This window comes from Lissotriton helveticus, chromosome 4_1 (genome assembly GCF_964261635.1).
Source record: "Lissotriton helveticus chromosome 4_1, aLisHel1.1, whole genome shotgun sequence".
Lineage (NCBI taxonomy): Eukaryota > Metazoa > Chordata > Amphibia > Caudata > Salamandridae > Lissotriton > Lissotriton helveticus.
The window spans coordinates 1,115,692,600-1,115,705,507 of NC_136063.1; the positions used below are offsets into that span (position 1 = coordinate 1,115,692,600).

A 12,908-nucleotide genomic window follows, 5' to 3' on the forward strand; every position below is an offset into this window, starting at 1 on the left:
CCACGGTGCAAGCAGCGGTGCGGAGTGCGGTGCCCACAGGTCGCAGTGTGAGCAGCTGCTCGGTGGCAGCGTCAGCAGGTGTCGTCGATGAGACCAGGGTCGTGGTGCGGTGTTGCGCAGTGCCCCCTGTAGTGCCTTCAGGAAACGGAGATGGCAGCGGCGTCGTAGACGGCGTCAGGTTGCTTGTTCCTCTGTTGCAGCACAAAACACACAGTCCCCAGTGCTGTGGGCAGAAGAGCTTGAAGTGTTTGCTGTTCCTGAGACTTCTTGAACAGGGGGCAAGCTCTACCTAAAGCCCTTGGAGAAACTCACGAAGTAGATTGAAGAAAGTTCAGTCCAGTCCTTTCAATGCACAAGACAGAAGCAGCCACTGCAGGCCAACACAGCAAAGCACACAGCAAAGTGGTCGTTCCTCCTTACAGCTACTCCAGCTCTTTTTCCTGGCAGTCTTCTTGGTCCAAAAGAGTTCTAAAGTTCAGAGATCTGGGCCCCAAAATGTATACCACAAAATCCTTTGATCTCTTAGGCAGAGAGTGTCTGTGCCCAGCCAGAACCAGTTCTGCCTGCTCTGGTGTGTTTTCCTGGCAGGAGGTGGAAACAGCATTGTCAGAGGCAGACCAGGCCGTTTGAGGTGCAAGGAAATTTCCTTCCCCTTCCCCAGCACAGCCCAGGTCTATTCAGCCCTTTACTGACCCACCTAGACTATCTGGGGCCACTCCTGCTCCCCAGCCTTCTGTCATCCAAAATCCAGACAGGCAATCCACATTCCAGCAGAGGCACACAGGATGGCTGAGCAAGAAAATACCTACTTTCTAAAAGTGGTATTTTCAAACACAGAGTGTGAAAATCACCTTCACTAAAAGATGCATCTTTAGACTCTGAGTTCATGAAAACTAAACGTATAAGATGTTATTAACAAACTCCCCATTCTGTCCTATGGGGAACAGGTAGCCTTGTGATAGTAAAACATGAAATTGGCTGTAATTCACTACCAGGACATGCCACACATACCACGGCATGTCCTGCCTTTCACATACACTGCACCCTGCAAACGGGGGTACCTTGGGCCTACCTTAGGGGGGCCTGATATGTAAGAAAAAGGGAAGGTTAGGGACTGGTGAGGGTGTGCACTGGCGAAGTCGACATGGCAGTTGCAAACTGCGCGCAGACTCTGCATTGTCAGGTCTGAGTTACCTTTTCAGGGCTATTCACGTGGGTCGCACAATCACTGCGGCAGATCCACGAGTATCATTTGATTCACAGGCCCTAGCACACTCAGTGCACTTTGCTGAGGACTGACAAGTAAATCAAATATCCAATCATGGAAACACCAATCCATAATGCAATTTACCACAGGAGCACTTGCACTTTACCACTGATCAGTAGTGCGAAAAGTGTGCAGAAAAGCTATGCCAGCAAAAACAGAGTCAAAACCGGGAGGCCAAAAAGCAAAGACTCAAGGGAAATCACACCAAAAGATGCAAAGTCTTACAATAACATTAATGAATTTACCATACTCCCGTGAATCCTCGGTCCTCTATTGCCACAATTGTTCTCTGCTCAGATAACCATTATTTTACTCTTACTGTCATCTATTGTTTTCCTAAGCTACACTGTATTTTATTTTGTAATATTCTATTTGTTCCATACGCCCACACTTACCACAGGATCTGAGAGTGTTCAGGGACTGCTCATATTGATAGAGGACATCTTTCAGAAGTCACCTGCGTTTTTAAATCCCTCTTTTTTGAAAATATTCTTCAACCACTGACTGGAATGAATTCAGTACTAAAGAAATTCTGTCATGGTCGATCATCTGCACACCATGACAACAAAACAGGTAGAATCCGGGTGCTCTTTCTCCAGGCTTGCATTGTAGATTGCTCCCTGAATGTAATCAATTTAGGACCACATTATGGAAGCAGCAAATACTTACCTTTCTGCTTGATGGAAATCTCATGATTTATGTAGGTACATATTTCCAATGGCAATCTGTGAAGCATTTAGACAAGTACCAGTGGAGATAAAGGTTTGCCACCAGTGGTAAAAAAAACATACCGCCAGAAGAAACTATGTATTGCAGGGACCTTCAGTTATAAAAGAGTGTTCCACTGTTTTCATTTACACTTCACGCAGTAAAAATTGGTATAGGTTGTGATAATTGCAAAGTCATTTGTAATGTTAATGTACAATATATTTGGACAGTTTTGTTGATGTAACTACTGCCATTAGTAATACAATTACCTCCAGCTTATGTTTTACCACTTGCTATACCTAAAGAATGTTGATTTTAGTAATAAGCAGAATGTTGGAATTTCAACATAATTGTTGATTACTAAATGTTCCTACTGCTGATCATGCTGGCCATTCGATAATGACACACTTTGATACCCTTTCAACAGTGCTAGATGCAGAACAAATATTAATTTGAAGATGGTACTCTATGTTATAGCTGGAATTCAATGCCATATAATATGACTAAGGGCCTGATTTAGATCTTGGTGGATGGGATACTGCGTCACAAACGAGACAGATATCTCGTCCGCCGTATTACCAGTGCATTAAATCCTATGGTGCTTCTAGATCTAAATCAGGCCCTAAGTTTCAATGCCATATAATGTGGCTATGAATCAATGCCTGGTAATGTAGATACAGTTTTACACTGTGTAATATGAAATCCCTGCAGTCTTATTGACTTTAATTAGCAGCTAATTTAAAATGATATCTTGAATATTTATTGTCCAGGTTTAAGCACACCACAGTGCAGAATGCTTTTGATAGTTGTAGCGTTCTCCCCAGCCTGGATATTCGCCAATGACTACGCCACACACAGTTCTTAGTATAACACATTTTTATTCCTCTGCAAGCAACCGCAAATTCAACATTCTAAACGCGCATTCAATTCATTACGCTGTAATGTTTACGTCACAGTGTCCATCATGAGCCACAACTGTTCCATCATTACAGCTCACACAACACTACAATAGTGATAAATAATTGTACTTTAAATTGGCAACAAAGCTGCAAGTCTGTAACTGTGCAGTGAAAGGTCTTGAGAAACTGAGATTCTTTGTAGACAGCAGTGACCTTTCTTGAGCAACTTATTCCTAAAAAAGGAATATAAGCGTTGGGTTTTACTCTTGAGTTTGTGAGAGAATGAATCACGCTGTCAGTACTTTCCTCTCGCGGTATATCTCATTGTTTTGTTTTATTTTTACTCAGAGCAGGCACACTCATCCCTCAATAATTTATTTTCTATCCAAGGGATGTGCAATCCATCAGATAATTGGGAATTCATTTACTACAGGTCACCTTTGGGATTAGATAGAAAAAGTCTATGCAAACGATAGAGGCCATAAACAAAATTGGGCTTACAACACGGTTTAATTTTATCCTCCTCTCGATTCATTTCAAACTGAACTTGAAGCCAACTGATTTGACGTGAATTCAAATAAAGAGTGCATAACTTAAAAAAGAACAATATTCAGGGAAATCTGGGGCTCTTTTGTGCACCTCCTTACCTATTTCTCTTCCTCGGCTCCATTCCAACCTGCTGTCTTCTGCGATGTAACAAACTCAGCACCCGAATTAAGTCAACATCAGAAATAATAATTTTCCAAATCAGAATTATCTGCACCCCACCAATGTGCTCAAGTAAGAGGGCCCCTGTGAGTGCATGTGTCTACACGTGAGCGCTCACACACGCACTTTCTCCACCATTTCATTAGAAGCTTTTTTATCATTTTTTCATGTCTTAAGGCGAAGGTGTAAAAAGCATACAAAGTAGGTCTGCTGAAAATGTCATTATCAACCACAAGACAACCAACCTCATATGCAAGATGGTGTGAAGGACTTGGAAAAGAATGAGTAGTGATGGATGGATCTTACTGTCTTCACCTGTCCTCACTGTGAACTCCAGTAATAATTGAAAACATTGGTGGGGATCTGTGGCGGTTCATAGGAGGTTGATGTAAGCTATATTATGGGAGTTTTCTGTAAAGGCCAGCAGTGCAGGGATTGGGGGTAGCTGAGTTGCAATGCCATGGTAGGGATGATTTTCCACTTCTTACATTTAGGGGCAAATCATTTTTTTTAACTTACCTTCCCACCGGCCGGGTTCCGCGTCGTCTCTGCTCCTCTCCTGCCTCCAGCAGGAACAGGAAGCAGGCAGCCAGGCTCCCAGTCCCACCCCTAAGTCAATCACAACACTGCAAGCAGTATTGTGATTGGTTGGGACGCCGCCCAGCCAGGGGCTAATGGCCCGGCCATGTTTTCCTTGTTGGCTGCATGGTGAAGGGCAGAGTGTGCATGACTGGTTTGTTCGGCCCCAGAGGGCCGACCAAACCAGTCATGCACACTCAGGAGTGGGCACACCACTCCTCCCGTGCCCAGCCCTGCTCTCAGAGCAGCCCTGCCCACTCCCCATGCGCAACCAAACCCTTCTGCTTTCTCGCAGTGCGAGAAACAGAAACATAAAATGGTAGTTATTACCATTTTATGTCTCTGCTTCTCGCACTGCGAGAAAGCAGTGGGGCGACACTCCTCCGCCCTAGTGGAGGAGCCGCCCCTGCTAGTGATACCCATGCACACTGAGTTGATAATGTAGCAAGAGGAAACAGATGGCTGATCATTCTGCATTGGGTGCAAAGTTTCCAGGTTCTCTCAGATTACATGCTCTCATGCAGAAAACAGTTTCCATGGCACATGCACAATGCAAATTCACAACTTCCTGCAACTGTCCATCCACTCCATCCTCGTTTTGGAGGTATTCCATTTCAAAACATTAGAACTTAATACTATAGTTGCTATTCAATCTAAGGTCAGCAAATAGTCGTCTTTTTTTTCTAAGTGAATCATGTGCTGTTATGGATACTATAGGCCACACCTATTTTTAGTGGGCCAAATAGGCTCACCGCTATTGTGGGACATAAATCTGTCACTGTCCACCAGTGATTGCAGGAACTTCATCAGTCTTCAATTTTGTCAAAAATACTCTCGGTCTGCTTCAGAAATACAGACCATACATGGGTACTTGATTTACCTCTTCCGGTGTCCAGGAGGCATTCATTAGTTCTGGTGTTGGGCCAATACTTTTTCATTTGACTAAACTTGCATAGACATAATAAATATACAAGGGCTTTCTTCATCCATTGATGTGTTGTGTCATTAACATTTTTCTTTCCCCCCACTACAGCATACATCGTGGTTCAGTGAGTCAGCCCACTCCAGCCATATGCTAACTTCACTGTGAGTGACAGGATTCTGCTCTTTCACAAATACATCTGCATACAGTTTACTTCACTTCAGTACCAGGGATTAATTGCGCTTTTTGTGACCAAAAAGTATTTGTGCTTTTAACATTTGTTTAGTGCCCGGTAGCTCACCTAACAATAACGGTTTTATAAAAACCACGATAAAGCAAGAGTGGACAAAGTCAAAAGATTGGCAGCTAGCACCAGAACTATTGCCTTTGCCATTGCTTGCTTTTGTAATCACTTTACTCTGAGGCACGTCATATCAGTGGTATACATATATCCAAAGCTATAACAGTCAGTTTACTTTAAGAAATAGGTTGCCAAGCTGTGGGAGAGAGAGAGAGACCACAGTCTTGAGGTGAGCTGTGACTAATCTCACAGACTACACAAACGTGAAACCCACCAGCGGTCAACTATTTTTAACGAGTTCGAACTCATCTCACCTTTGATAGCCTGGCTTCAGTGACAGGGCAATCTCCATAAAAAATCATGTTGGTGTTTTATGTAACAACCAATCTAAAAGCAATATAGTCAGTCAGAAATAACGAATGTGCCACATAGCATGTTTAAGACAAATAAATCAAAACTGAGGACCGCGGATACGGAGAAATGAGAACATTCTCCTTCTAAGTATATATATATCTTAAACTGTTTGGGTACAAACTGGTTAGATAAAAAACATAAATGTTTGAAAGACACAAAAGAATATTTTGGGAGATGGAACTCCCCAACCACTCACTTTATACATACATGAAACAGACAAATAAATGCATTGTATCCAAAGAAATACAGTCAAATAAAATTAAAGGTTTGCAGTTCAAAACGAATATTCGTAAGGAACCTCCAGCCCAAGGATGTTAACAGATACTGTTTGGGGTCACTCATGTTGATGCACACAATCGCTGGAGGTACTGCTAGCATTACAATTAATTGTTCACAGTAATGTATAAGGCTAGTCCGAGTAATTCAGACCTCTCATAATATGTTTTGAAGTGGACCGTAACTAGAACTTAAGCGCACAAAGTGCTGCAAGCAGATCAGCTTTCTGTGTTATACATAAATTACACTAAAGCCTTTCAAGCACAGCAACGCTAGACATCAATCAAAATAACTAAATGATTACTGAAAAGTGAAAAGTTTGAGCAGTTTTTAGATCTTTTATCTTCCCTCCATTAAGTGCATTTTCTGTGTTTCCCCTGTTGAAGGCTAAGCTTGGGTGGTGAGCTCCACTCCGCTCGCGGAGTCTGCGGAGTTTCCCGCACTCCACAATCCGCAGAGCTCCCGGAGTTCTGAAAAACCTGCGGAGGGGAGGTTTTTTTCCTCGCTCGTGCTCATCAACGTTAAGTTGGAGAGCAAGGAAAATATACCTCCCGGCGAGATTTCTCCTCACTCTCGCTCGTCAGTGTCTAGTTGCAAAGCACGAGTGAGGAAAATCAACCTCTCTGTGAGATTTCTCAAAGAGGGCGGTCGGATTTCTCAATGCGAGTGGTTGCGTATGCTCGCGACCGCTCACTTTCCGAAACGTTCCGTTTCCATTGAGAAAGCTACCGCTCGGGTAGAAAATCTACCCGAGCAGGACAAAGAAAGCAACACCCTCTTGCACTGCGCATGGTGCAGTTCGCGATGATTTTCAAGCATGGCACAATCACCCGGCGCTGAAAATCCCAGCGAACTATATGACCCTAATGCACTCTGCTGCTTGTGGATTGCCACATAGCGCTGTGGAGTTTTTTTGTCACTTTGCGGTGTTCCGCATCGCAGAACTCCGCGAACACCTCCCCATCAATTAAATGCAAGTGGTTGAACAGGGGTAGATTTGGCAAAATCCTGGCGTTCCACCGATGTTGTAAAACACACAAAACCTGGGGGTCTAAAGAAAGAGTCAACTATGTACTCTAAACTAGTCAGACTAGAAGCCACAGAGGTGCAAGGTAAATAACCATAGAGTCTTAACATAAGATAAGCAACCCAACGCATCCAACCACTAGCAAAGGTAGGTGATACCCAAAGTCCAGAGATGGATTCTCATCAAAATCTTGTTAGTGATCTAGTGTTATCATCTGGTCATCCAAAGGTTGGGCTGGTGTGTCTCTAGATCATTGAGACTGCTTCCAGGCCCACCACGTAGGACTGGGATCAAGCCCACAATTACCTGTAGACAATGCGTGTGATCACTGAATGGGACCAAGTGCAGTGCAAAAAGTGAGTGTGTGTGAGATAAAATAGAAAAGAGAACAAACAGCAAAAAAACTTTAATAGCTGTAAGCCTCTTTCCAATTAAAAACAAGAACAGCGCAAAAAAGCAGTGTCAACAAATAACTGCTTGAGGGCCAACATGTTTCTGCCAAAAACGGGGGGGATTCCTCCCAAGGCTTTCTTCAGGGCCTCTGTACTAATAAAGTTTTTTGCCACTGCTAGTGCGTACTACAAACACAGAAAACAATATAAACTGTGAATAAAGCAACAACATAAAGGATATGTGTTCTGTTCCTCCATGTCAAATGGTGTATCTTTCACCCATAATGACTGGGGATATTGCCTCACCTCGCCTGGACCAAGCTCAGGATAAGGGAGGCCACGCTCTCTCCGTCGTTACCTCGGGCAGTTCCTAAGGTTGGGGGATGTTGACATACCAGGTTAACCAGCACCAATTCCGACACACAACACACACCGTTGTCCTTCAGATATCTCTGTAATTAATCTCTGGTTTGAAATGAAACATCAAACTCCCATATTCTAAAATATAAAAGATATATTCCAAATTTGTATATTCTAGGTGCAGCTAAACGCTGAATAAACCACATTAATCACAGCAGCCTTTAAGAAGTTATGTGTAAAGCGTATGTTGAGCTTTTGACATATTGACAAACTTTGCTGCAGGCTTAAGGGATGTGAGGGTAACACTGAGGTCAATGAGGTCAATGAGGTAAATTCTGTTTGATAAATGTTATCAACATGGCTCACTAACCACTAGCTGGGCAGCCCGTACTTCTGAAGCTACCTTACAATATGGCAGTTATGAATATTTCATACCATCCGGCATTACACACCATACTTGGAGCCGCTGAATGTGTTTGGTAGATCCCAGACCACAACGGAAGACAAAATGTCAGGGTCCGACAGACAAAAAGAATGGGGGTTATACAAAGACAAAGTGGGTGTCCTGTATTACATAATGGGGTCGATTTCCCTAGCAAGAGGCAGGGTAATGCAATACCAAAGAGATGACAGTGGTCCACACTGTAACTGCACAATATTTAACTAAGTAGCTTTTATGCCAGTAATAGATGTGCCATCCTTGATCACTTCCAAACTAATGAGTAAGACAAATGCGTAAGCCTGTATTGCACTGATATAGCATGTTCTAGGGAATCTGCTTATTCATTTAATGTTAATCAAATCCAGCCTCTATGGCACAGATGGGGACAAGGTGCATCATAAACTCGATCTAAGCGCACTTAAGTTTGGCCCGTTCCAGGAGGAAAGGGTTCATAATTATGAATCTTGTGGGTTTAACATGATAGGCTGATTGATCCTAGCATATGTTTTGTAAAGAAGCTAGAACTGAGATGCAATTAATCAATTTATAATAATCACCCCATCCTCCAATGAATTTGTGAGAGTGCTGAAAGGGCAGCAGGTATGGGAGCGTTAGTCACCCCAGAGCGCTGCACTGACAGACACTTCTCCCCTGGTTCCCTGTATTGCCCAGCAAGACTTACAGGTAAATTCATCAAGCCAAAATCGGCTCGCAAAGGGCCAGATTCTGAGAATCTGGCCCTTTGCGAGCGCTATTTTTGCATTTGGGATTCATCATCCCAAATGGAAATATCGCAATTATAGAAATCGCTAAATTGCAAAGAATTGCATTTAAGGAATCTCAATTAGAGATTCCTTAAATGCAATTCATGAACCTTTTTAAAATTGCGATTTTGCAATATGGGGCCCCTATTTACCGCGAAGTCTAACTACGTGGTAAATAGCGAAAACTTAGAAAAATGCACTTTAGTGCATTTTTCTAAGTTGTATGTTACACACACACATGTCCTTTGGACATGTGTGTGCGCAACACCAGTGTATATTACCATTTCAGGGGTGCTACAGGGTGTCCTTTGGACACCCTGGCACCCTTGAAATCGCTTCCTTATTTGCGATTCGCTAATTGCTAATCGCAAATAAGGAATGACTCCCCATTCATTCCTATGGGCCTTGAGGCCCATAGGAATGAATGGGAAAGCCATTCCTTATTTGCGATTAGCAATTAGAGAATCGCAAATAAGGAAGCAGTAGAAATGGCAAAAAATATTACGATTTCTACATGCATCCCGTTTTGCGAGTCTTTAATAGCGATTCCTTAATAATCGCTATTAAGGACTCGCAAAAAAGGACTTTGTTGAATCTGGGGGCATATCTGGCTTCTCTTAGGATGCGTTACAGGCTCATTTGTTACACCAACGATTCTTAGAACTCCCTCTTGGTCATATCCCAGTGCAGGAAAAAGAGAACTTTTAGGTTATATTTCAAAACTTATGTCTGTAGTAATAGCCAACGGAACTGTCTGGCTCCAGAGAAACAAATCATGCTGGTGTGTGATTCAGCACGAAAATATATTTTGCTTGGAATGAACAGGCTGCACCTTTTTACTTTCTACAAAACCTAAATATGTGTGGCAGCATTTAAATTGCCTTGGTGCTTTATAACGAAGATCTTTTCACTCAAAGTTGCTCTGAATGTAAAGCTGCATTATTCGACAGTTCCCAGGAAGTAGTTTAGATCTACAAACATTTCTATTTGTATTTTATAATTGCTAGTATGGCTCATAGAGCACTATGGAGGGGGATTCCAGCTCTGGCCTTTTGTGTGATCGCCTAACGCATCCTGGGTGATGTAGTCCTATTTAGCTTCCATTGAACAAATTATACTGACAACCCTGAAATCAGTGATGAAAAAGTTCATGACTCCGTCAAAGACCGTAATTACGAGTGAGATGTTCATCCTAGACTTTCATTCCAGTATTTACTAACAAGATCATTTAACAGTTTAACAATTATTTTTTGTTTGTATTCATTAAATCATAGTATTTTCGACCAGCATGTGACAAAAACATAATCCCCGGGATTCCAGATTCCTGATATATTTGCACCGTGCTCAGTCAGTTTTCATTGATATTCCTTTGTTGGCAGTTTGAATAGTGTGCATATCAGTCTATAAAAAGTGTTTCTTTCGTGACTCTGAGTCATGACCTTGTCTACATGGACACTGACAAAACATAGGTCAAATGTCATTAAGGGGTGTATTGTTTAAGGCATGACCCGCTTTGCATCAGAACCAGGTACGCTAACTACTCTCACATAGGATTGTGTAGGTCAGGTACCTACGTTGAGTCAATACAAGAGAACTTATCACACCAACATCTAGGGGGTGCAAGATTGGAATCATCAAATGTCATCCCAGTGGATGTTGAAGAGGACACTCGCACTAGCAAAGGAGCTTTGCAACAACTAATTAAATGTGCTTTCATCACATTGGCATTCACAAACAGTTTGCTGGAGACCCTGACCCATTAGCAAGATTATGTTGGCTCCCATATTGATGGGCTAAGTCTTAAGCTGCATGCACCTTTGTGAGGCTCCACGGTATCCTTCACACGCCGTGGAGGCAGGTAGCACCTGCAAAGAGACCTACAGTGTGGTTCTTGCTGCGCTGCTAGTGCTTGCGCGTGTTCACCCCAGCATCCCTTTGTCCCCCTTATGTTGCTTAATATTTTTTTACATATTCAAGATGGAAGATGCTCTAAGCGTCTTCCCAAAATTTCATGCATGTGCGTATGGTTTACTGCTCCGGGTATTCACATAAGTAATGGTCAATCACTCAATCAATGAAGGTTGGCATAGCGCAGCTACTCACCTGTGAGGGTCTCAAGGTACTGAGGGAGGATGGGGGCTGCTGGGTGTTTGGGTTCAGTCAAAGAGCCATGTCTTGGGATCCTTCTTGAATTGGGTCAGGGATGGGGCTTGCCTGAGGTTGAGAGGTGGGTTGTTCAAATGGTGAGGTAGGCATTTGCATAGAGCTATGCTTCTACGTATATGAAGCGATTACCCAGATTTAAATATTCAGCCCCTGCACAAGCATGCCCAAATTCCTTTATTGAGTCCTTGTGGCCCTGTCTGTAATACAAACGGCCCAGAATGCTGTCAAACTGTTTTTCTAACATAGTTTGCTATCTAGGCTAGAGTCGCAAGACAGATCGTTGTGTGTGAAAACTTTGAATATTAGTCCTCTCCCTGAAATTAAACTCAAGATAGCTCATCTGTTCTTAACTTTAAAGGGAACCAGATATTTTAGCATTTTACCAGAACAGTCTTCGGTTCTATTTTTCAGCTGCAATCTCTTCCTTATTGTAGTGCCTATTCTCATATCTATCTATCTATCTATCTATCTATCTATCTATCTATCTATCTATCTATCTATCTATCTATCTATCTATCTATCTATCTATCTATCTATCTATCTATCTATCTATCTATCTATCTATCTATCTGTCTATCTGCCTACCCAGTGAATCTGTGCTGAGCTAATGAATTTGGGGTAGCATATAAAACACGGTGCAGTGGGTTTTTATATTGAGGAATTTCAGTTCTTACTTATAAAACAAAACACTGCACCGTGTTTTTACATGCTACCCAAAATCCATAAGCGCATCACAGAACCACTGGGTAGGCATTATTTCTGCAAACAACAATCTGCTAGAAAATACTTCCATATATCTAGATGTTTATCTATGTCCATATGTCCTGAGCTGGCCAGCGTACTGTAGTGACAGTATGGGTTGCATAACAAAGATAAAACATCCTCTGTCAATCCAGGTACATTCCAGTCACCATCCATATCGTGTCTTTGTAAATATGCCCCAGCCAAGATTCAGCAATAAATGAAGTCTGCTAAAGCTAGAGCCTGCAGCTCAAACCTAAAAAGAATGCGCAGGCCCATACTTTCATCATTGACTTGGGTTTCAGGAGATCACATTTGGTGAGCCATGCCAAATGTTCAGCCTCGATGGCTGACTCAATAGTATTGTCTGGATCCATTATCATCATCTCCCTGTTTTTATTCCCCAGCTCTTTATCCATGCCTTTTAGCTGTTGATCTCCTCACCCTATCTTTCCTGAAATTTAGCCTTTTTATCTATTCAATCCAAACTGAAGCCCTCATATCAAAGTCACACCGATGATTGTGACATCATTCATTTTTTTTGTTTGATCTGTTTATCAAAGATTTTGTTGATATGAATATGAATACAAATCGATGCACTAACAACGAGATCATCATACAGAGCCAGTAAACATGCATCAAATCTAAATCATAAGTCAACAGCTCAATGGCATGGTTACAGCAGTTAATTTAGGAATGATTGGTAACGACATATGGCATATCCCATCCATCACAGAATCCCCTCCCTCCATCAAAAAATGTTGCATAACCACGTTATAGCACATCAAAAGTACAATTTTACAATACTGGTCAGTTACACAAGCACAGTTCTTATGGCTTCACTCCGCCATATCACATCCATCTAGTTATGGAGTCAAACAATTTTATAAAACCCTAACATGGGGGAAACTATCAAAAAGGGAAGTGGGAAGGGAAACAAGA

At 42.3% G+C, this 12,908-nt stretch overlaps 1 protein-coding gene across 8 annotated transcripts in view; it reads left to right on the top strand.

Annotated features, from left to right (window-relative positions):
• FHOD3 (formin homology 2 domain containing 3) overlaps positions 1–12,908 on the top strand; it is a 1,303,582-nt gene that overhangs the window by 1,233,857 nt on the left and 56,817 nt on the right. The window lies entirely within an intron of this gene.